The 25,268-nt window shown below is 42.3% G+C and overlaps 1 non-coding gene across 1 annotated transcript; it reads right to left on the minus strand.

The window, feature by feature from the left end:
- Positions 1-12,891: 12,891 nt before the first annotated feature.
- LOC139410342 (U6atac minor spliceosomal RNA) lies at positions 12,892-13,020 on the minus strand. Its single transcript, XR_011634503.1, has one exon. It is a non-coding gene; the product is annotated as a U6atac minor spliceosomal RNA (small nuclear RNA).
- Between the last annotated feature and the right edge of the window lie 12,248 nt (positions 13,021-25,268).

Here is a 25,268-nt window from a genome sequence, read left to right on the forward strand (position 1 = left end):
GTTACAGCCTGAATTTGAAATGGCCTACACACAGTACCCCATATTGTCAAAGTGGAATTATGTTATTAAAATTTTTTACAAATTAAGAAAAAATTGAGTCAATAAGTATTCAACCCATTTGTTATGGCAAGCCTAAATAAGTGCTTAACAAGTCACATAATACGTTGCATGGACTCACTCTGTGTGCAATAATAGTGTTTAACATGATTTTTTAATGACTGCCTCATCTCTATACCCCAAACATACAATTATCTGTAAGGTCCCTCAGTCGAGCAGTGAATTTCAAACACAGATTCAGCCACAAAGACCAGGGAAGTTTTCCAATGCCTCACAAAGAAGGGCACGTATTGGTAGATGGGTAAAAAAAAGCAGATACTGAATATCCCTTTAAGCATGGTGTTACAAATCCCTTTTTGGCTCGACAGTCTAGGGGGGGATGGTAGTGAGACGCGTAACATAACTCATGTAAACTATAATTGTGACAAAGTACGTGTGAACGAAATAACCAGGACAACTGAAATAATACCGTCAAACTCAGGGTTTATTGTAAAACACACGGTAATGGGGGGGAGCAGGAAAAGGGGCTGAGCTGGACCCAAGGAAAGAAACAAATATGCAAAAACACCCCTAAGCTAGACTAGCCTATTTCAACAACAGCTAACTAACTAACCAAAAATACAGTGGGTGGTCCACCCAGTTCTAACTAGTGTGTTTAACAAAGTTTACCTACGGGTAGTGTATGCCCATGGGCGACTTGTCTTGGTTTCCCCTTTTCCCACCAGCAACAAACAAACACCATAACCAAAACAATACTCACAGGGGATGACAAAGTGCTATGGAGGTGCTCAAACAAAAGAGAGGTTAATACGCAAAGAGAGAGATCTACATACATGGCATTTCAAAGAGATTGTGCTACTGAAATCTATAAAGAATAGAGATCTACCAACATGGCATTACAAAGATTGAGCTCTCCTGAAATCTACAAGAACAGCGATCTACCAACATGGCATTACAAAGATTGAGCTCTCCTGAAATCTATCAAGAGCAGAGCTCTACCAACATGGCATTACAAAGATTGAGCTCTCCTGAAATCTACAAGAACAGCGATCTACCAACATAGCATTACAAAGATTTAGCTACCCTGAAATCTACAAAGAACAGCTATCTACCAACATGGCATTACAAAGAGATTGAGCTTCTGAACAAACAAATGATGGGGTTTTTAAACCATGGGGAAGGAACTGTGATAGGGTAGGAAACAGGAGGAGGTGTGTCTTCTGATTGATGGGTTGATTGTTGACTGATTGGGGAGTGATGATTTTCACCTGTGAGGGGAGAATGAGAGAAAAGAAACACACACACACACAGGATACACACAGGATAACTGTATCCGTAACACATGGTGAAGTTATTAATTAGATTGTGTATCCTTTAAGCATGGTGAAGTTACTACTTTAGATTGTGTATCAATATACCCCGTCACTACAAAGATACGGGGGTCCTTCCTAACTCAGTTAACGGAGAGGAAGGAAACAACTCAGGGATTTCACCATTATGTCAATCAATGGTGACTTTAAAACAGACACTGAGTTCAATGGCTGTGACAGGAAAAAACTGGGGTGGTAGTTACTTGTAGTTACTCAACAATAATAACCTAATTGACAGAGTGAAAAGAAGGAAGCCTGTACAGAATAAAAAGATTCTGAAACATGCATCCTGTTTGCAACAAGGCACTCATGTAATATTGCAAAAAATGTGACAAAGCAATTCACTTCTTGTCCTGAATAGAAAGTGTTATGTTTGGGGCAAATCCAATACAACACATTGCTGAGTACCATGCTCCATAAGCATAGTGGTGGGTGCAGCATGTTACGGGTATGCTGGTATTCGTTAAGTGTTGGGGAATACATTTGCTAAAATGTCTAAAAACATGTTTATACTTTGTCATTATGGGTTGTAGTGTATCGATGGGTGAGAATTTAAAAAATATTAATTTTGAATTCAGGCACAACACAACAAAATGTGAATAAGTCAAGGGGTATGAATACATTCTGAAGGCACTGCATGTGTGTATCATAGCTTAAAGTAAAAGGGCTGCATGTGTGTGTGTCTGTGTGTGTGTGTCTGTGTGTGCAAACGCACAGTGGGTGTGTGATTGCATGCGTCTGTGTGTGTGTTGGGGATTTGGAGAGGTACGGTACTATGTCATCCTAGGTTCAGCACTGGTCATACTGGCTCCAGGTAAGTGTGTTTTATCCATCTCTGGAGTACTGTGGTCTAGGGTACTGTGGTCTGGAGTCCTGTGGTCTGGAGTCCTGTGGTCTGGAGTCCTGTGGTCTAGATTCCTGTGGTCGAGAGTCCTGTGGTCTAGAGTCCTGTGGTCTGGAGTCATGTGGTCTGGAGTCCTGTGGTCTAGAGTCATGTGGTCTGGAGTCCTGTGGTCTAGAGTCCTGTGGTCTGGAGTCATGTGGTCTGGAGTCCTGTGGTCTAGAGTCCTGTGGTCTGGAGTCCTGTGGTCTGGAGTCCTGTGGTCTAGAGTCATGTGGTCTGGAGTCCTGTGGTCTAGAGTCCTGTGGTCTAGAGTCCTGTGGTCTGGAGTCATGTGGTCTGGAGTCCTGTGGTCTAGAGTCATGTGGTCTGGAGTCCTGTGGTCTAGAGTCCTGTGGTCTAGAGTCCTGTGGTCGAGAGTCCTGTGGTCGAGAGTCCTGTGGTTTGGTCTGGCTGCTGAAGAGTCAGAGGTTGTCAAATGATGTGGAGCGTCCATCCACTCGGTCCATCTCACTGCAGTCACACACCGTAGAAAGTCATAATTTAAAACGTCCCTTCCAAAAATATCTAAAGACTACAAAGAGTGGTCAGGCAAACAGAGGTTCCTATGTGCTGTGGCGAACATATTCCTTTCACTCAACCTTCTGGTATTGATTGTGATTCAAGGCAAAACGCAGCAGCCATTAATTTCCCAAATGTCATGTTCCATACTGGCACACGCACTCAAGCCACTATAAGACTTATGAAATGGAATAGGTGTGTGTGTACGTGCACATACATACATGTGCATGTGTGATTTATTGCTGGTGTTAAAAGAAGACGATGACTCCAAGAGTGTTACAAATAAACTCTGAGTCCCAGTGAGGTTTCCATTCCTCTGGTGAAAATGCCACTGTTGAAACGTAATTACACTCCAAGGTGAGGTCACAAGCAGGAATTCCATTGTTGGCAATTACATTTGTTTTAATGGGTCATTTGGAAGGGGCAATACACAATCACAGAGTCACAGACACACACACACACACACACTCACTCACACAAACACACACAAACACACACACAGGAATAAGTTTACATACACACAAACAGAGAGAGACACCCACTGTGCTGTAAATGGAAGCACGGGGGTCATCCGTCAGTTGACCCTTGACCTTTCTAAGTTTAAAGCATCTCTGCATGTCTCACAAACCATGCCTATTCTAGGGTTCTGAAATGCTTATATCCACATTCATAAAAGTGAATAGGTCTTGAATTCACTCTTGAATAGGTCTTTAATTCACTCCTGGTTCACTGCTGGCTGGGCGTGTTGGCTATTCATGGCTTCAATCAGTGTCATTACATTGCTCAAAACGAGGTTGTTCAAAGGCTTGAACGCAACCCCAGACTCACAATCGTTTTCCAGACCATTTTGGGACTGATAGAGAACTAATTAATTGTAATAGGGACGTGGGAGAACCATACTAAGCAAACACTACTTAATGATTACAACACTAGGAGTGTATGTGACAAGAAAAGATACGAGAGGAAAATGTAAAAAAGAGAAGACCAGAAAATGAAAAAGAGATTGAGAACGGGTAAGAAAAATAGTTTCAAAAGTTGGAAAGGAGATGAATTGTTGGCTCATGGCTTCAGATCTCTGGATAAGATCTCTGGATCAATCTGAGTGGACCTATGGCCACTTTCAGTCACTAAACCTGCCCCTCTCAAGACAAGCCAAATCACAGCAGCTCATACTTATTTGATGAATATATTTTTTCTTTGCACTTCCAGATGTTTCTCCTTTTTCATCAGGAAATCCTTCTCTCCCTCCCTCTCTCTCTCTATCGCTCTCTCGCTGTCTCTCTCTCACAAAGGCTTTGCGTGGCTAGGCAACCAAACATGAACCCATGTATCCTATGACTCATCTTATGTAGAGCACAAACATACTAGAGGAGGCTGGTGGGAGGAGCTATAGGAAGATAGGCCCATTGTAATGGCTGGAATGGAATCAATGGAAGGGTATCAAATACATCAAACATGGAAACCACATATTTGGCTCCGTTCCATCTATTCCATTCCAGCCATATAGCTCCTCCACCAGCCTCCTCTGCAACACACACCATTTGGATTTCTAGTTTAAATGTAATATGAAAACACTGAGACAGAAATGCTGAGCAAGCTCCAATGTACCTCAGGGGTAGAATACTTTCCTTCTGAAATTTAAGTCACTCTTCTTTTTTTACCTGCAAAGTTCATGGGATCCTACCAACATGCTTGCAGCAGAGAGAGAGAGAGAGAGAGAGAGAGAGAGAGAGAGAGAAATCTCTCTGGTTGCTTGGGGTTTATAGTTTGTGACCCACTGACCTCAGTCTCCATCTTCATAGATGAACTCTGCTTCAAGCCTTTCTTCCCATAATCATTAGCACCCAGCAAATGAGAGAGACCAAATCATAGACTGGTCAGCAGTGGCCTGGCTGCCCGTTGCCTGCAGGAAAGTGAAAAGTTATTAGTAAGTGACTGAAACAACTTCAGGCCCTAAAGCACAGGCAGGCCTGCATTTTAAATGGATGACATCACCATGTGATGACTTGAAATGTTATGACCACAGGCTACTGTGGCTAGAAGGGCATGTTCACACACGAAAATGTACAGTCCACGCCAGGGGCACAACTTTCACTGGGGACGGGGGGACATGACCCACCCACATTCTAAAATTGCAGTTTTATTTTTGCACTGTGATACAAAAAGTGGCATGCATTGGGTGTGCTTTAGGACCATGCGGATGCCTCAGAGCTGTCGGGTAGTCTGTTTGGCGGTTTCAGACGGCTGAATTTAGTACTAGCAGACACCACAGAGCATGCGGACAGGCTGTGTGAAGGCAAAGCTTCTGAAAGGCTGGACCAGCACAATGCTGCTGTCTGCAGCTGCTGTCTGTGTGTGTTGCACTTTTTCTCCCAGTTGTAAAAGCATGCAGAGCAGAAACTGGCTAATCTTTATTGACTAATGTAGCTGGAAAGGTAACTGCTGTTTGACTTAACAGAAATTGCATTTTATTTTATATTTATTCCCAGTGCTGAGCTATCTGTCAGGTAGCAGTATCTAACAGCTGTTATGTATATGGAAATCTTTTGTAGCCTTTTTGTCCCGTTTCAACAGAAGTAAATTAACTTGGGTAGTTTTCGCCAGTTGATGTACCATTCGAGCTAGCCAAAAGTTGGCTGACGTTACCTAGCTCACTAACTTTAGCTATTATTTTTGCTTCAATCACACTAGGCCTGAATCAAGCGATGAAACCAGTGGCCAAATGATTGAAGATTTGAACCATTGATTCTATTCTTGGATAATATAATGTATAAATGTACACCGAGGTCATTCTTTGTCATGCCTCATCTGAGCAGGATTATATGTTGACTGTGGTCTCAGCAGGGTCAGGCCACCAGGGAAGACCAGTCTGTGACAGCGCTGAGGTGAACTTTTGCAGATACAACACTTTATCCTCTCTAAGCAGCAAACACTGGACAAACCAGAAGCTTCAAATATTAAACTATTTTAAGGTAGTCTGACAAACCTCTGAAGTTGATTTCCAAACTGTAACAAAACGATTGATAGAGGCTTTTCTCGATGATACAAAACATGTCATACAAAAATGTGAGGAAGACCTGGAAGACACAATTGATGATGATGAATAGATACAGATACAGTATGATGAATGCCCAGTGATGGTCATATAATCTTAGACATACATTACTGCAGTTTAAAACCATCCACAGAACATACCATATGCCAGTGAAACGGAATATCATGCACTCAGAAATGTAAGTCCTCTGCTAGAGGTGTAAAACACAAAAGGGGAAATATTTGCATATGCTATGATCTTGTGAAGGCTGGCTGAAATCTGGCAAAGAGTATGTTCTTTTATCTCAGCATGTCTACAGATTCTACCTTCTTCCTGTTTTTGTTTGCTTGGAAATGTTGATACTGGAGACTGTTATCAGAAGAACCTGTGTAACCTAGCATTTATAGCTACTAAGAAATGCATTGCCATTAATTGGAAGGTTGGTTATCCTCCCACAATGTCACAATGGATGGCAGAAATGTCAAGTTATGTATCTGTCATGCCTGCTCCTGCTCTTCCCCCCTGGCTCTTCCCCCCCAGCTTTACGCACTCCTGCCACCATCATTAGCACACCTGCTTCCCTCGTCACGCGCAACAGCGATCATTTGGACTCACCTGGACTCAGTCACCTGTGTTATTTCCTTCCCTATTTCTGTCTGTCCCTCAGCTCTGTTCCCCGCTTCCACATTAACGTTCGTATGCCATTTTGTTACCCGTGTGCTGATGCTGTTCCTGTCTTGTGTTCTGTTCCACATTAAATGTTTGACTCCCCGTACCTGCTTCTCGACTCCAGCATCAGTCCTTCCAGTATCACTAGATTTGATTTATTACAAGATTAAGGGTATACTGTGCAAATGTAATAAATTATGGGTGCTTTATTTGGAATACTGTATGACAAAAGGGGTCTGTATTGAAAACTTTAGCTTTTAAATGTCGAGCAGTTACATATTGATTTAATTTGATTTAATCAGACACCTGTCTGATTTGTGCTTATCTCAGTGGACTAATCTGTTGAGGAAGCCGCGGGGATGCCATGGTCCAAGAACATGGCTCAGATGCACAAGGCACGTCTCTCTCCAGAATGTGCTCTCTCCTGCCATTTTGTGGGTATTCATTGTTTCATAACTTTATTGTGTGAATTGTTTACTGTGTCTATCAATTCCCATTTCCTATTTCACCAGTAGTAGGCTACCGTTAATTTCCATAATTTCTCATCTGCAATGCTTGTATTTTTTATTTTTATTTATTTTTATTTTTTTTTAATTTTACCCCTTTTTCTCCCCAATTTCGTAGTATCCAATTGTTGTAGTAGCTACTATCTTGTCTCATCGCTACAACTCCCGTACGGGCTCGGGAGAGACGAAGGTTGAAAGTCATGCGTCCTCCGATACACAACCAACCAAGCCGCTGCTTCTTTAACACAGCGCACATCCAACCCGGAAGCCAGCCGCCCGGAGGAAACACCGTGCACCTGGCCACCTTGGCTAGCGTACACTGCGCCCAGCCCGCCACAGGAGTCGCTGGTGCGCGATGAGACAAGGACACCCCTACCGGCCCACCACAAGGAATCGCTAGAGTGCGATGGGAGAAGGACAGCATGGCTGGCCAAACCCTCCCCTAACTCGGACAATGCTTGGCCAATTGAGATACAAAAATGATTATGAATTAAATTAAATTGTTCCATGAAATTGTGCATATGAATATCCTAACTGGCACGCAGATTATGAATTTAACTGAGAAGGATCATACTGCCCTTCCTCCTCTCAGGAGCCTCCACTGACTGACATGTTGTTCATCAAAAGATCAGAGAAGGAATCTAGTACTGAAAGCATAAGCTACAGCTAGCTAGCACTGCAGTTCATAAAATGTGGTGAGTAGTTGACTCAAAGAGAGAGAAAGACAATAGTTGAACAGTTTTGAACAAATTACTTTCTTACAAAATGAAGTAGAAGCTAGAGAGAGAGCTAGCTATATTTGGTTGTATTTTTAAAACTTTCACTTAGGTAGCTAAATGCAACTAGCTAGTTTAGCCTACTCAAACACCCGACTCAAACAGAGAGGGATGCTATGTTAGCTAGCTGGCTATGACTATCCAACACCGGAACTCTTCCAAGTCAAGGTAAGCTTTTGGTTTTATAAATGTATTGCCACCTTGTCCCGCTGGTGTAACTGCTAAACTGCTTTCTGACTGTACATTGTACTGCATGATTGTAGTGGGTTTACTAACGCGTTAGTTCTAGTAGCTATGTTGACTATGAGGTGACAACGACTGTGTGTAGCAGTTAGCAGTCATGATATGAAGGTTTGGCTTAGAATTTATTGCCTGGTCACAGACAGCTGATCTGTTGCGAACTGAAGTCCACAAGTGAAAGGAAAAGGTGAGTGGAGGAAAGCCCGTAGATATTTGAGAGAAGGAATTACAATATATACTGTATACATGGAACAAAATGATCATGCTGTTTTTATATGGCTGCTATGAAAGTGAACTGTGTTTGCGTGTGATCAGGGGTGTATACATACCGCCGATTCTGTTGAAAAATGTTTCTTAAACGGAAGCAAACGGAACGAAACGAGGATAAACATAGATAGAATTTGTCCAATAGAAACTCTCATTTGCAACTGTTGGACTAATGATTACACCCTAGATCCGATAGATGTGCAAGGGGGTATTGAATGTGTCACTGCCTATCACCTTGATAACTCAAAATTCTCTCGACCTGTGCACCTACATTGTAAAATTCCATTCATAGGTTAGGTTGTAGCAACCTTATGAAGGATACAGGGAAAATGTGAGTATCATGTAGTAGCCTAAACCAATCAATGTTACATTGAGCTGGGTGTATAGAATATGAATGACAGTCATCAAATATGCTGTAATAGAAAAAAGGCAATGCTCATAAAAAATTTAAAAATAATCCTCTCTCATCTTAAACGGCACTGACCACCACTAATGTCAGTTCATGCTACAAGAGCTCTGATAGGTTGGAGGACGTCCTCTGGAAGTTGTCATAATTACTGTGTACAGTGCATCCGGAAAGTATTCAGAACCCTTCCCTTTTTCCGCATTAAATCCTCATCAATCTACAAACAATACCCCATAATGACAAAGCAAAAGTTTTTATTTTTTTCAAATGTCTGAAAAAACAAGAACAGAAATACCTTATTTACATAAGTATTCAGACCCTTTGCTATGAGACTCAAAATTGAGCTAAGGCGGATGCTGTTTCCATTGATCATCCTTGAGATGTTTGTACAACTTGATTGGAGTCCACCTGTGGTAAATTCAATTGATGGGACATGATTTGGAAAGGCACAGCTCAGACACAGGATTGTGTTGAGGCACAGATCTGGGGAACTGTACCAAATATGTCTGCAGCATTGAAGGTCCCCAAGAACACAGTGGAACTCAGTGGCCTCCATCATTCTTCCTAGAACTGACCGCCCGGCCAAACTGAGCAATCAGGGGTGAAGGGCCTTGGTCAGGGAAGTGACCAAGAACCTGATGGTCACTCTGACAGAGCTCCAGAGTTCCTCTGTGTAGATGGGAGAACCTTCCAGAAGGACAATCATCTCTGCAGCACTACACCAATCAGGCCTTTATGGTAGAGTGACCAGATGGAAGGCACTTCTCAGTAAAAGGAACATGACAGCCTGCTGGGAGTTTGCCAAAAGACACCTAAAGGACTCTCAGACCATGAGAAACAAGATTCTTTGGTCTAATGAAACCAAGATTGAACTCTTTGGCCTGAATGCCAAGTGTCCAAGTGGAGGAAACCTGGGGCACCATCCCTCCAGTGAAGCATGGTGGTGGCAGCATCATGCTGTGGGGATGTTTTTGACTGGGACTGGGAGACTAGTCTGGGAGACAAGTCAGGATCAAGGGAAAGATGAACGGAGCAAAGAATGATGAAAACCTGCTCCAGAGCACTCAGGACCTCAGCTTGGGGCGAAGGCACACCTTCCAACAGGTCAACGACCCTAAGCACACAGCCAAGACATTGGAGGAGGGGCTTTGGGACAAGTCTCTGAATGTCCTTGAGTGGCCCAGCCAAAGCCCGGACTCTGGAGAGACCTGAAAATAGCTGTGCAGTGATGCTCCCCATCCAACCTGACAGAGCTTGAGAGGATCTGCAGAGAAGAATGGGAGAAAGTCCCCAAATACAGGTGTGCCAAGCTTGTAGCGTCATACCCAAGAAAACTCAAGGCTGTAATTGCTGCCAAAGGTGCTTCAACAAAGTACAGAGTAAAGGGTCTGAATACTTATGTAAATGTAATATTTTTCTATTTGTATTTTTTTTAATAAATTATTATTATGAGGTATTGTGTGTAGATTAATGAGGTGGGGAACTATTTTATCCATTTTAGAATAAGGCTGTAATTTAACAAAATTTTGAAAAAGTCAAGGGGTCTGAATACTTTCCGAATGCACTGTAAGTGAGAACCAAGAGCCTCCTAGGTTTTGTATTGAAGTCAATGTACCCAGAGGAGGACAGAAGCTAGCTGTCCTCTGGCTAACGCATGGTGCTGCTGAGACTACTGCAGACCTTCATTGCAAAACAGTGCGTTTTAATCAATTATTTGGTGACGTGAATATATTTAGTATAGTTTTATCGTAAAATTAATGTTAATGTTTGCTATTTTTATTTTTATGAAATTCACTGAGGAGGCCGGTCCTCCCCTTCCTCCTTTGAGGAGCCTCCACTGATTCAGAAATAATTCCTCTCAGTAACTAGTCTATTCTTCTATACTGCTTTATTGCAATCTGGTAGGCTTAATCTCCAATGACCTTTTTCAATAGACTTTTGTTGACAATGTAGAGGTCCTCAAGCCAGCTGGCAGTTGACCATAGTCATGATGTTGTTGTAGGGGAGTTGGACAGCGTTTGGAGCTTTTCATTGGGACCAGCACAGCACGGTATCTAATATAATCCAAAGGGCTCCACTCGGCTGTAGCCCCGGTCCAAGGAGTACATCAAGTCTCAGCTCACCGTGTGGAGGGGAGTAGAGCGGCGGTGACAACATATCTATTCCAGATGGAGGAGAGGAACGACCAACCAACAGACCAACTGCTGCTGACCTACTTTTTCACTCTCACATTTTTCACTTTTCCTACTGCTTTTCAAAATCATGCCACTACATAATAATGAGTGTGAGTTTTTGTCACAACCAAGGCTTGTGGGAAGTGACAAAGAGCTCTTATAGGAACAGGGCACAAATAATAACACAATAATAATCAATAATTTTACTCTTTATTTAACTATCTTACATATAAAACCTTATTTGTTCATCGAAGATTGTGAATAACCACACAGGTTAATGAGAAGGGTGTGCTTGAAAGGATGCACGTAACTCTGCAATTTTGGATTATATCGGAGAGAGTCTCAGTCTTAAATTATTTTCCACACACAGTCTGAGCCTGTAGTTTTCATGCCAGTGAGGGCCGAGAATCCACTCTCACATAGGTACATGGTTGCAAAGGGCATCAGTGTCTTAGCAGCAGCTACGTTTGGCTACATACATTAGTTAGTGGAATTCCCGTGAGAGAGTAACGGTTAATGTGATTGGATGTTAATTATTTGACTAGGCTACCTGTATTTGACATTGTGTTGTTATTTCGCTGAACACTAGATGGCGAGAAAAAAACCTCACCCAAATGTATAGCCACATTGGAAAATATAAATTTGTATTTTTATTTATTTTTCATGTGATTTTTATTTGGCTTACCCCCGACGGCCAGGGGTATACCTGCCGTAGAGGTTAAAACTGAAAGGGGAAAAAATCAGCCTCATGACAAAATGCATTATAAAACTGCACATTTTTCTCTCTGCCTCATGGCAAAATGTGTTGAAATGTGGGAAGTTAGCTGTCCCCCCCCCCCCCCCCCCACACACACACAAAAAAAAAGTTGTTTGTGTCACATCCTGATCTGATTCACCTGTCTTTGTGCTTGTCTCCACCCCCTTTCAGGTGTCGCCCATCTTCTCATTATCCCATGTGTATTTGTACCTGTGTTCTCTGTTTGTCTGTTGCCAGTTCGTCTTGTCTTGTCAGGTCTTATCAGCGTTCTTTCCCGCATTCCTATTTCCTAGTTTTTTCCGGTTCAGAACATTCTGCCTGCCCTGCCGTCCTGTACCTGCCTGACTCTGACCTGATCACGAACCTCTGCCTGCCCTCCACATGCCCTTTGCCTGCCCCGTGTTTCTAATAAATAATCTGAGAACCGTACTATCAGCCTCCCTGTCTGCATCTGTGTCGTGATAATTTGTTTGTCTATTAGGTGGGCCACCTGGCGGTAGCTACCCCTAGGGCCCCAAATGCGGTAGTCTGGCCCTGTGCCTATCCCTATCTCACCAGTCTGCCTGCCTAATGCAGTAGCCCCAGACACACACACACATGCACACTGAGGTGGCCTGCTGTGGCCTGGGCAATGATTCCTGATGGCTTTCACGGAGGAAGAAAGGGCGGATGGATCTCTGGAGGTCTGCTGCCCCCATCAGCCTCACAGCATTTCTGATTCGGGCTCAGAGAAAAGTATGGGGGACTTTGCCAACAATAAGCTACTGTATGTCTCATATTCACCAGCATAGTAAATCTATGGCCTATCAAGATCTCTTCACATTCAAGGAATGTTCAGCTGAAGCTTATTGAAAACACATCTTTATTTCACATGCTTACAAACAAGGCATATCTTTTTGAAGGATGATAGATTGAAGTAGGAAGTTTTAGGCCTTCTATCTTTGGTAGAACATGACTGCCCTCTTCTGGTTATTGAAAAACCCTACACAAAGAGTTCAGGATGTACGCAGCATTCTCATCTTGAGTCAATGCGTTACTTGCTGTTGTCTGTTGGTTATGCTAGGGGGGCATAACTAGCTACCTAGTTTAGTGAATATGAATGCCATAGTGATAATTCTTCAATCAAAACAGCCAATTAAATAATTGTCCCGTTTAATTTTTCCGGTCAGGATGTCTCATAATTCTTAAAATACTAAGAAAAATAGTATCTAACCTGTGAGGATGTACCATTAAAAAAAAAATTGGTTGAAGATGCCACGAAGTAAGTGACAATGCCTTAACCATATGTGTGTTGAAGACCACTAAGGGCCTCTTCCATCCTTGTCAAGGGGAGTGCTAACCTTCTCTCCTTTCATACAACACAAACTGTTGTTGTCAAATGACCTCTTTATATATGACTGCGAGAGTATAAATGTATTGCCTAGGGTTACTCAAATTGAATCTACCAATATGGCTAAATATACAATAACAATTATAAAATATCCTATTTTCTAATACGTGTAATGTTTTCTAAATCCAAATCAGTAGTTGTATTAAATTATTCGTTATATCTACGAAAAGGCCCAGAATGCATTGCCTAAATTTCCATATCATTGGTGTGAGCCAATGACATCGAGTTATTGACCGCCTCAATCCAGGAAGTCAACAAAATATTTTAGCATTTAAACCAGACCGTTTTGGTGTATGCTATGAAACAACTACCTATTCGGTTTCTGATTGTAGTTGTCTACTTACTCCATCAGCTGACGCCAATGACGTATAGTAAGTAGGTTAACGTTCAAACAGAACAGAACAGAACAGAACAGATTGGATTGGTTCAATGAGAAACGTCTTTAACAAGAGAATTTGAATGGGAAGGGAAGTATGGCAAAATAACACGTTTTGAAATGTTCAGCTCAAGACAAAACAGTTCTGCATGGATGAGAAGCATTAAGTATCGTTGGAAGTGGTTGATATCCTTCTCCATCTGTGGTCAGATTATATACTTATTGACAGATGAGTGGTCAAAATGCTTAAACTAGGTATAGCTAATGTTACATTTATAGCTGCTTGTTGTCAGTTTACTTTACCAGTCTACGCCCTTTAGACGCCAATGATAGCTAACAGAAACCCAGCCTTCCTAAAGGGTAGGAAGCAGGTATTTTTACTCAAAGTAACAACACAGTCTGGTCAAAGACTTAGTAACTTAGTTGTAGGTAGGGTTACCTATAACTACAAACATAGTTGTGTTTTTACATATCTATTAACTTATTTCCGGATATCTTCAGAACTACCCACAATGCACAATTTTCTCAACATCATATGGAGAACCGGTGCTACCTAGCTTGATTTACTGCTAAGCTGTGCTAGCATGTAATTACAAATCCATATGTTAAATGTGGTTACGTTTACGCTACCTACACTTTAAAAGGGGAACAGTTAGCTATAGCTAGTTTGTATCTAGCCCATGATCATGACTCAGTTCCATTACAATACGCATAAGAGTCATTGGATGAAGGCATCTTCTGTACGGGGGAGTTTTGTTAAGAGCCCAGACGCTCGGTCTGAACATTAGCTTACACACCACTTGCGTTATGTTTTTGGAAGCATAAGGACCTTATCTTTCGTATCAGCGATAAATAATTGAGGTCAGGGCTCTGTGCAGGAGAGTCAAGTGTTCCAAACCATTTCTGTATTGATCTTGCCTTGTGCACGGGGACATTGTCATGCTGAAACAGGAAAGGGCATCTCCCAAACTGTTGCCACACAGTTGTAAGCACAGAATCGTCTAGAATGTCTTTGTATGCTGTAGCGTTAACATTTGTACATCGGACGGCCAGATAACCTAGTGGTTAGTGTTTGGCCAGTAAAGGAAGGTTGCTAGATCGAATCCCAGAGCGGACAAGGTAAAAATCTGCCGTTCTGCCCCTGAACAAGGCAGTTAACCCACTGTTCATAGGCTGTCATTGTAAATAAGAATTTGTTCTTAACTGAATACCTGGTAAAATAAAATAAAAAATGGTGAAGTGTGATTGATCACTCCAGAGAATGTGTTTCCACTGCTCCAGAGTCCAATGGCGGCGAGCTTTACACCACTCCAGCCGACGCTTGGCATTGTGCATGGTGATCTAAGGCTCGTGTGTGGCTGCTTGGCCATGGAAACCCATTTCATGAAGCTCCTGACGAACAGTTCTGGTGCTGACGTTGCTTCCAGAGGCAGTTTGGAACACGGTAGTAAGTGTTGCAACAGACACATTTTTATGTCCTCCAGCACTCGGCGATTGTGGGTTCCTACCTAGACGTTTCCACTTCACAATAACGGCGCTTACAGTTGACCGGGGCAGCTCTAGCAGGACAGAAATTTGACAAACTGACTTGTTGGAAAGGTGGCATCCTATGACGGTGCCACTTTGAAAGTCAGTGAGCTCTTCAGTAAGGCCATTCTACTGCCAATGTTTGTCTATGGAGATTGCATGGCTCTGTGCCTGATTTTTATACACATGTCAGCAACGGGGATGGCTGAAATAGCTGACTCCACTAATTTGAAGGGGTGTCCATATACTTTTGATTATATGTAGTGTAGATAGTATGTGTAACAGCATAGTTGTATGTCCTCATTCTCCTCTAGCTTTCATGCTTATCTTTGCTGATACACAAGTATTTTAAAGTGTGCATGTGACAACTGTTAAAAGGGCTTTATAAATACATTTGATTGTATGTGAGTCTTTGCACTGCATGTATTGTTTATCTAATCTTTGTCACTAGTGTGTTTTGTTTTCGCAGATGGTGCTGGTGAGAGGCACTCTACAGCAGTGGACTTGTCCAACCTGTGGTTGTACTGGACATCGCTCAGGTAAGCTGACCCCCTTGCCTGGCTACCCATCCACATCGCTTCGGCCAACTGATGTTTCTTCTCCAAGATGAGTCTGTATTTGGCTCCCTCCCCAATGATTTCTAGAATGCTAACAAATTATGGCCGTTCTGATTTGGTTCTAGAAGTTGTTGGGGAGGGCTAGGGCTGTGGGGGTCAAGTAATTCTGTCAGTCAGTTAATTGTCATGCAAAATAGTGCCAGTTTTATGGTAATTAAATGTTAATTAACATAAATAATTTTTGCATCTCCAGGCCGCTATGCTTACAAGCTGCTGATGCGAACCTTTGGAACGTCTACATTTTAGAAAGTCTAATAAATCTATTTAATATACATCATCACAATAAATCCATTACTTATTTTAGTCTGGTCTAAAGAATATAATTAAACTTAGATAAATTAAATGGAGAGGATATTTTTCCCATTCCAGAGCGAGTGTGCATTTGAAATGGCTATGTTGAGCATTGAGTTGATAATTTAAAACAGGTCCTATATGATGGATTTAGATTTATTTGGCAACTTTAGTTGTGAATGATGCAAACCTTATTATGTCTTAGAAATCAAAACATATATGGACTGTATGGTGCGATATATATAGGCTATTGATGATTTGAGAAAGTAGCAAAAAAAAATTTGCTATCTGTTCCTTGCCTCAGGCTGTACAGTCGTGGCCAAAAGTTTTGAGAATGACACAAATATACAATTTCACAAAGTCTGCTGCCTCAGTTTGTATGATGGAAATTTGCATATGTAACCAATGTGAAATGGCTAGCTAGTTAGCGGTGGTGCGCGCTAATAGCGTTTCAATCGGTGACGTCACTTGCTCTGAGACCATGAAGTAGTTGTTCCCCTTGCTCTGCAAGGGCCGCGGCTTTTGTGGCGGGATGGGTAACGATGCTTCAAGGGTGGCTGTTGTTGATGTGTGCAGACGGTCCCTGGTTCGAGCCCAGGTAGGGGCGAGGAGAGGGACCGAAGCTAAATCGTTACACATATACTCCAGAATGTTATGAAGAGTGATCAGATGAATCGCAATTAATTGCAAAGTCCCTCTTTGCCATGCAAATGAACTGAATCCCCCAAAAACATTTCCACAGCATTTCAGCCCTGCCACAAAAGGACCATTTGACATCATGTCAGTGATTCTCTCATTAACACAGGTGTGAGTGTTGATGAGGACAAGGCTGGAGATCACTCTGTATACTGATTGAGTTTGAATAACAGACTGGAAGCTTCAAAGGGGGGTGCTTCGAATAATTGTTCTTCCTCTGTCAACCATGGTTACCTGCAAGGAAACACGTGCCGTCATCATTGCTTTGCACAAAAATGGGCTTCACAGGCAAGGAAGATGGCACCTAAATCAACCATTTATCGGATCATCAAGAACTTCAAGGAGAGCAGTTCAATTGTTGTGAAGAAGGCTTCAGGGTGCCCAAGAAAGTCCAGCAAGCGCTAGGACCATCTCCTAAAGTTGATTCAGCTGCGGGATCGGGGCACCCACCAGTACAGAGCTTGCTCAGGAATGGCAGCAGGCAGGTGTGAGTGCATCTGCGCGCACAGTGAGGCGAATACTTTTGGAGGATGGCTTGGTGTCAAGAAAGGCAGCAAACAAGCCACTTCTCTCTAGGAAAACCATCAGGGACAGACTAATATTCTGCAAAAGGTACAGGGATTGGACTGCTGAGGACTGGGGTGAAGTCATTTTCTCTGATGAATCCCCTTTCAGATTGTTTGGGGCATCCGGAAAAAAGATTGTCCGGAGAAGACAAGGTGAGCACTACCATCAGTCCTGTGTCATGCCAACAGTAAAGCATCCTGAGACCATTCATGTGTGGGGTTGCTTCTCAGCCAAGGGAGTGTGCTCACTCACAATTTTGCCTAAGGACACAGCCATGAATAAAGAATGGTACCAACACATCCTCTGAGAGCAACTTCTCCCAACCATCCAGGAACAGTTTGGTGACGAACAATGCCTTTTCCAGCCATAAGGCAAAAGTGATATCTAAGTGGGGGAACAAAACGTCGATATTTTGGGTCCATGGCCAGGAAACTCCCAAGACCTTAATCCCATTGAGAACTTGTTGTCAATCCTCAAGAGGTGGGTGGACAAACAAAACCCCACAAATTCTGACAAACTCCAAGCATTGATTATGCAAGAATGGGCTGCCATCAGTCAGGATGTGGCCCAGAAGTTAATTGACAGCATGCCAGGGCTGATTGCAGGGGTCTTGAAAAAGAAGGGTCAACACTGCAAATATGGACTCTTTGCATCAACTTCATGTAATTGTCAATAAAAGCCTTTGACACTTATGAAATGCTTGTAATTATACTTCAGTATTCCTTAGTAACATCTGACAAAAATATCTGAAGACACTGAAGCAGCTATCTTTGTGGAAATCAATATTTGTGTCATTCTCAGACTGTACACAGCTGTTCTCTCATCAAGTGGTCATATGTTCATGTTCACCAATCAGACTATTCTCAATTTATTCTTAATCTAATATGTAACATTTGTTTCGATTTAGAATGGCCCGTTATTAAATGGGCAGGCGCAGGGGGAAAAAGACGTCATACATATACTCAAATAGCGAATAGAGGCCAGGCGCTTTCCATCCAGTAGCACCTTTCTGATTAAGAGGGGTTGGGTTAAATGCGGAAGACTCATTTCAGATGAATGCATTCAGTTGACCAGGTATCCCCCTTTACCTTTTGTAGGCTACTTCAATTTTATACCAGAGCATGTGCTTAATATGAGCAGCTGAGAAATAAATATAACAACACTTATTTCACTCCAAGCATCAACCACTGTTTGAGGAGCATGTGCTCGCAGCCAGACAAGTGATATTCTGCCCAAACTCTGTATGCCATGGGCTCTCCAACCTTGTTCCTGCAGCTACCCAGTGCTTAATTTAGGAAACAATGTGAAATAATTTCAGGAACATCGCAACAAAACATACACTACATGGCCAAAAGTATGTGGACACCCCTTCAAATTAGTGGATTCGGCTATTTCAGCCACACCCGTTGCTGACAGGTGAATAAAATCGAGCACACTGCCATGCAATCTCCATAGACAAACATTGGCAGTAGAATGGCCCGTACGGAAGCGCTCAGTGACTTTTAATGTGGCACCGTCATAGGATGCCACCTTTCCAACAAGTCAGTTCATCAAATTTCTGCCTTGCTAGAGTTGCCCCAGTCAACTGTAAATTTATTGTGAAGTGGAAACGTCTAGGAGCAACAACTGTGCTGCTACACAAGCTCAAAGAACGGGACCGCAAGTGCTGAAGCGCATAGTGCTTAAAAATTGTCTGTCCTCGGTTGCAATATTCACTACCGAGTTTCAAGCTGTCGCTGGGTGTGTAACGGATGTGAAACGGCTAGCTTAGTTAGCGGTGGTTCGCGCTAAATAGCGTTTCAATCGGTGACGTCACTTGCTCTGAGACCTTGAAGTAGTGGTTCCCCTTGCTTTGCAAGGGCCGCGGCTTTTGTGGAGCGATAGGTAACGATGCTTCGTGGGTGACTGTTGTTGATGTGTGCAGAGGGTCCCTGGTTCGCGCCCGGGTATGGGCGAGGGGACGGTCTAAAGTTATACTGTTACAGGTGCAACATCAGCACAATAACTGTTTGTTGCGAGCGTCATGAAATGGGTTTCCATGGCTGAGCAGCTGCACACAAGCCTAAGATCACCATGCACAATGACAAGCGTCTGTTGGAATGGTGTAAAGCTGGCTGCCATTGGACTCTGGAGCAGTGGAAACACCATCTTGCAGTCCGACGGACGAATCTGGGTTTGGTGGATGCCAGGATAATGCTACCTGCCCCATTGCATAGTGCCAACTGTAAAGTTTGATGGAGGATGAATAATGGTCTGGGGCTGTTTTTCATGGCCCCTTAGTTCCAGTGAAGGAAAATCTTAACGCTACAGCATGCAATGACATTCTAGACGATTCTGTGCTTCCAACTTTGTGGCAACGGTTTGGGGAAGTCCCTTTCCTGTTTCAGTATGACAATGTCCCCGTGCACAAAGCAAGGTCCATAGAGAAATGTTTTTTTTGCACAGAGCCCTGACCTCAAACCCATCAAACAGCTTTTTGGATGAATTGGTACACCGACTGCAAGTCAGGCCTAATTGCCCGACCTCTAATACTCTTGTGGCTGAATGGAAGCAAGTCCCCGAAGCAATGTTCCAACATCTAGTGGAAAGCCTTCCCAGAAGAGTGGCTGTTATAGCATCAAAGGGGGGACCAACTCCATATTAATGCCCATGATTTTGGAATGAGATGTTCAACGAGCAGTGTATTTCTGTAGGGTATTTCTGTTGACAGCCCGTCTGCGTGCTCGAGAAAGGAATAAAGGAGAGAGAAGGAGATGGAAACACATGGTGGTGAGATATTCTGTATAGCTAAAGGTAGTATGTCACCCAATTAATTTTGAAAATATAAAAAATGCCCTTATTACTTATTCAAAATCAAATTCAGTAATTGTAGGCTAACTGTAAACCACCCTGCACAATGAATGAACCAACCACACCGCCAAGGGCTATACTACTCTCACAGACTAATGAATAGAAATGTTGGAGCATAAGGTAACCAGTCCATCCAGTATGCATAATAATACAGTCCACACTCAATGCCTAGACCAATTATGTACCAAAGACATTTTAAGAAATGTTGTTTGTTTTTCTGCCATGCATACTGTAGGCTATGTATTGTATAAAGGCACAATCATATGTTTAAATCTGTATTTTTTTTCGTGCTTGGGCTCATAAGCCTATGAATATGCTCTGATATGCATATAGGTGTTTTGAATTAATCATCACCTTAGAAAGAGCTGTCCATTTTGTAGTGTTAGGTTTTGAAACAACATCCACAACAACCTTGTTTTACACTGTTTCAGTCTGCTGTTGAACTTTCAGATTGATTGTCACAGTGAGGTGAGTTGTAAAAGTATGATAGGCCTTCTGTTTTGATGTTTGATGTGATTTTTGATAGCATTTCTTTTTAACCTTTATTTAACTAGGCAAGTTAGTTAACTTCTCTAGGGTAGGAGGCAGCATTGGGAATTTTGGATGAAAAGCGTGCCCAAATTAAACTGCTTACTACTCAGCCATAAAAGCTAGAATATGCATATAATTAGTAGATTTGGATAGAAAACACTGAAGTTTCTAAAACTGTTTGAATGATGTCTGTGAGTATAACAGAACTCATATGGCAGGCAAAAACCTGAGAAAACAATCCAACCAGGAAGTGAGAAATTTGAGGTTTGTAGTTTTTCAACTCTTGCCCTATCGAATACACAGTGTCTATGGGGTCATGTTGCACTTCCTAAGGCTTCCACTAGATGTCAGCAGTCTTTAGAACCTTGTTTGATACTTCTACTGTGATGTGGGGGCGAATGAGAGGGGAATGAGTCAGAGGTCTGCCAGGAGCCACGAGCTGACCATGCGTGGTCACGTGAAAGTTAGCTTGCGTTCTATTGCTTTTCTACAGACAAAGGAATTCTCCGGTTGGAACATTATTGAAGACTTATGTTAAAAACATCCTGAAGATTGATTCTATACATAATTTGACATGTTTCTACGGACTGTAACAGAATTTTTTGACCTTTCGTCTGCTGCTAGTGACCGCGCTTCGTGAGTTTGGATTGTGTACTGAATGCGCAAAAATAATGAGTTATTTGGACATAATCGAACAAAACAAACATTTATTGTGGAACTGGGATTCCTGGGAGCGCATTCTGAAGAAGTTCATCAAAGGTAAGTGAATATTTATGATGCTATTTCTGACTTCTGTTGACTCCAACATGGCGGATATCAATTTGGCTTGATTTGTCGTCTGAGCGCCGTACTCAAAGTAAAAAAAAAATCTGAAACAGCGGTTGCATTAACGAGAAGTGAATCTATAATTCCATGCACAACAGTTGTATCTTTTAGCAATGTTTATTTTGAGTATTTCTGTAAATTGTGACTCCTCTCTTTGGCTGGAAAAATGGCTGTGTTTTTCTGTGACTTGTCTCTGACCTAACATATTTGTTTAGTTTGCTTTCGTCGTAAAGCCTTTTTGAAATCGGACACTGTGGCTGGATTTACAAGTTTATATAATAACAATATAACAAGTTTATATTTAACATGGTGTAAAATACATGTATGTTTGAGGAATTTTAATTATGAGATTTCTGTTGTTTTGAATTTGGCACCCTGCAGTTTCACTGGCTGTTGACAGGTGTGACGCTACCGAGAGGTTAAGAACAAATTATTATTTTCAACGACGGTCTAGGAACAGTGGGTTAACTGCCTTGTTCAGGGGAAGAACGACAGATTTTGTAGCTCGGGGATTCAATCTTACAATCTTTCGGTTACAAGCCCAACACTAACCACTAGGCGACCTGCTGCCCCATTTGCATTTATTTCAGAGTGGTTAGAGGGACAATAGAGCCTTGAGTAGTACCCGGCCATTAGGACCCCATGGTAGTTAGCAGTTGGGTACTACCAAAGCATGTCCAGAGTGCATAAAAGGAGATTACCTTGACCGTGGAATTTTACTGCGGTCATGACTCATGACTGCCAGTGTGGAGGTAATATGGTCACCGCAACAGCCCTTGGTTGGGCCAGAACCAGCCTACGTGATGTCTTTACCAGCTTTGATACTCTGATTGGTTAGATTTGTTAGACTATCCAATCGATAATTCATTTCTTTTAAATTTTACCCCCTTTTCTCCCCAATTTCGTGGTATCCAATTGTTAGTAATTACTATCTTGTCTCATCGCTACAACTCCCGTACGGGCTCGGGAGAGATGAAGGTCGAAAGCCATGCGTCCTCCGAAACACAACCCAACCAAGCCACACTGCTTCTTAACACAGCACGCATCCAACCCGGAAGCCAGCCACACCAATGTCTCAGAGGAAACACCGTGCACCTGGCGACCTTGGTTATCGTGCACTGCGCTCGGCCCGCCACAGGAGTCGCTGGTGCGACAAGGATATCCCTACCGGCCAAACCCTCCCTAACTCGGACGACGCTAGGCCAATTGTGCGTCGCCCCACGGACCTCCCGGTCGCGGCCGGCTGTGACAGAGCCTGGGCGCGAACCCAGAGTCTCTGGTGGCACAGCTGGCGCCGCGATGCAGTGCCCTAGGAATTTGTTTTGTACAACACCCCTCCTTTAGAAGTCACACAAACAAATTCTAGGATGTCAGTTTCAGACTGAATGCATGTAGCGATCAATTAGAGCAGCAGAATTCAAATCAGGGAGTGTCATCAGGCAACTAACCCCCTCTTCTTCACAGGTTATTCACCTGGTATTGTCACAGTTGTATTCAATTCTAGTCAAGTGCATTCTATTCTCACCTCTAACCCAGGTTGTGTGTTCTTGGAAAGACCTACTTGAATGACTAAACTGGGTAGAAATGACAAAAGTAATATTAGCCTACCACTGAAACAAAAGTTAGCATCAACATTTCCAAAAATAATATTTGTTTTGCTGAATTTGACAGCAAAACGAAGGCTAGAGTCCTGGGGTACTCATCAGATACTCTACAAACAATGGATAAATGAATTTCCCCCCAATTTTTCCTTGCACAATACGGCACAATACGGCAGTGGCCCGCCAGATCACAGCCAGAATTTGGCCCCTAGGACAAAATGACTTCTACACCCCTGCTGTAAGCCCTTCCCCATCCTCTAACTAATTTTCTAAACCTGTTGTATCTGGTGTTTTTGTGCCACCATGTCTGACGTATACTATTAGAGATAATATAGTGTAGTACAGAGTACGAAACATTAGGCACACCTTCCTAATATTGAGTTGCACCCCCTTTTGCCCTCCGAATGGCCTCTATTAGTTGGGGCATGGACTCTACAAGGTGTCAAGGAATGCTGACTCCAATACATCCTACAGTTGTGTCAAGTTGGCTGGATGGCCTTTGGGTGTTGGACCATTCTTGATACACACGGGAAACTGTTGAGCGTGAAACCCAGCAGCGTTGCAGTTCTTGACACACTAAAACTGGTATGCCGGGCACCTACTACCATACCCTGTTCACTTAAATCTTTTGTCTTGCCCATTCACCCTCAATCGCAAACATAGACAATCCATTTCTCAATTGTCTAAAGGCTTAAAAACACTTATTTAACCTGTCTCCTCCCTTCATCTACACTGATTGTATTTAACCTCTCTGGGATATTCGGGACGTTAGCGTCCCACCTCAACAACAGCCAGTGAAAGTGCAGGACGCCAAATTCAAAACAACAGAAATCCCATAATTAAAATTCCTCAAACATACAAGTATTTCACACCACTTTAAAGATAAACTTGTTGTAAATCCAGCCACAGTGTCCGATTTCAAAAAGGCTTCACGACGAAAGCACACCAAACGATTATGTTAGGTCAGGACCTAGTCACAGAAAAACACAGCCATTTTTCCAGCCAAAAAGAGGAGTCACAAAAAGCCGAAATAGAGATGATAAAATTAATCACTAACCTTTGATGACACTCATAGGACTTCATGTTACACAATACATGTATGTTTTGTTCAATAAAGTTCATATTCATATCCAAAAATCTCAGTTTACATTGGCGCGTTAAGTTCAGTAGTTCCAAAACATCCAGTGATTTTGCAGAGAGCCACATCAATTTACAGAAATACTCATAATAAATATGGGTAAAAGATACAAGTGTTATGCATGGAATTTTAGATCCACTTCTCCTTAATGCAACCGCTGTGTCAGATTTCAAAAAAGCTTTACCGAAAAAGCACACCATGCAATAATGTGAGTACAGCACTCAGACAACAAAACAAGCCATACAGATATATATCCGCCATGTGGAGTCAACAAAGTCAGAAATAGCATTATAAATATTCACTTATCTTCATCAGAATGCACTCCTAGGAATCTCGGTTCCACAATAAATTTTGCACGCCCAATTTTTCAGTTTTTGATTTGTTAAAAAAGTTTGAAATATCCAATAAATGTCGTTCCACTTCATGATTGTGTCCCACTTGTTGTTGATTCTTCACAAAAAAATACAGTTTTATATCTTTATGTTTGAAGCCTGAAATGTGGCAAAGGGTCGCAAAGTTCAAGGGGGCCGAATACTTTCGCAAGGCACTGTATTAGCAACTGGGCCTGAGTAGCAGGCAGTTTACTCTGGGCACCTTATTCATCCAAGCTACTCAATACTCCCCCCCCCCCAGTCCTAAAGAAGTTAACTTCTTGGTGACGGGGCAGTATTTTCACATCCGGATGAAATGCATGCCCAAATTCAACTGCCTGCTACTCATCCCCAGAAGATAAGATATGCATATTATTTGAAATTATTTGCATACGGTTTGAATCATGTCTGTGAGTATAACAGAACTTATTTAGCAGGCGAAACTCCGAGGACAAACCATTCAGATTTTTCTTTTTGAGGTCACTCTTTTCAAGTTTTTTGTAATGAAGAAGTACGGCCATCTGGAACGTGGGTAACTTGAAGTGTACTGTTAGATAGAGGCGCGTGACCAGAAAGCATGCTACAGTTTGTTTTCCTCCTGTATTGAACACAGGTCTTCAATTTGATTGATTATTTACGTAAAAAAATACCTAAAGTTGTATTACAAAAGTAGTTTGAAATGTTTTGGCAAAGTTTACAGGTATCTTTTGAGATATTTTGTAGTCACATTGCGCAAGCTGGAACCGGTGTTTTTCTAGATCAAACCCTCCATATAAATGGACATTTTGGATATATATCGACGGTATTAATCGAACAAAAGGGCCATTTGT

Source organism: Oncorhynchus clarkii, chromosome 5 (assembly GCF_045791955.1).
Source record: "Oncorhynchus clarkii lewisi isolate Uvic-CL-2024 chromosome 5, UVic_Ocla_1.0, whole genome shotgun sequence".
NCBI lineage: Eukaryota > Metazoa > Chordata > Actinopteri > Salmoniformes > Salmonidae > Oncorhynchus > Oncorhynchus clarkii.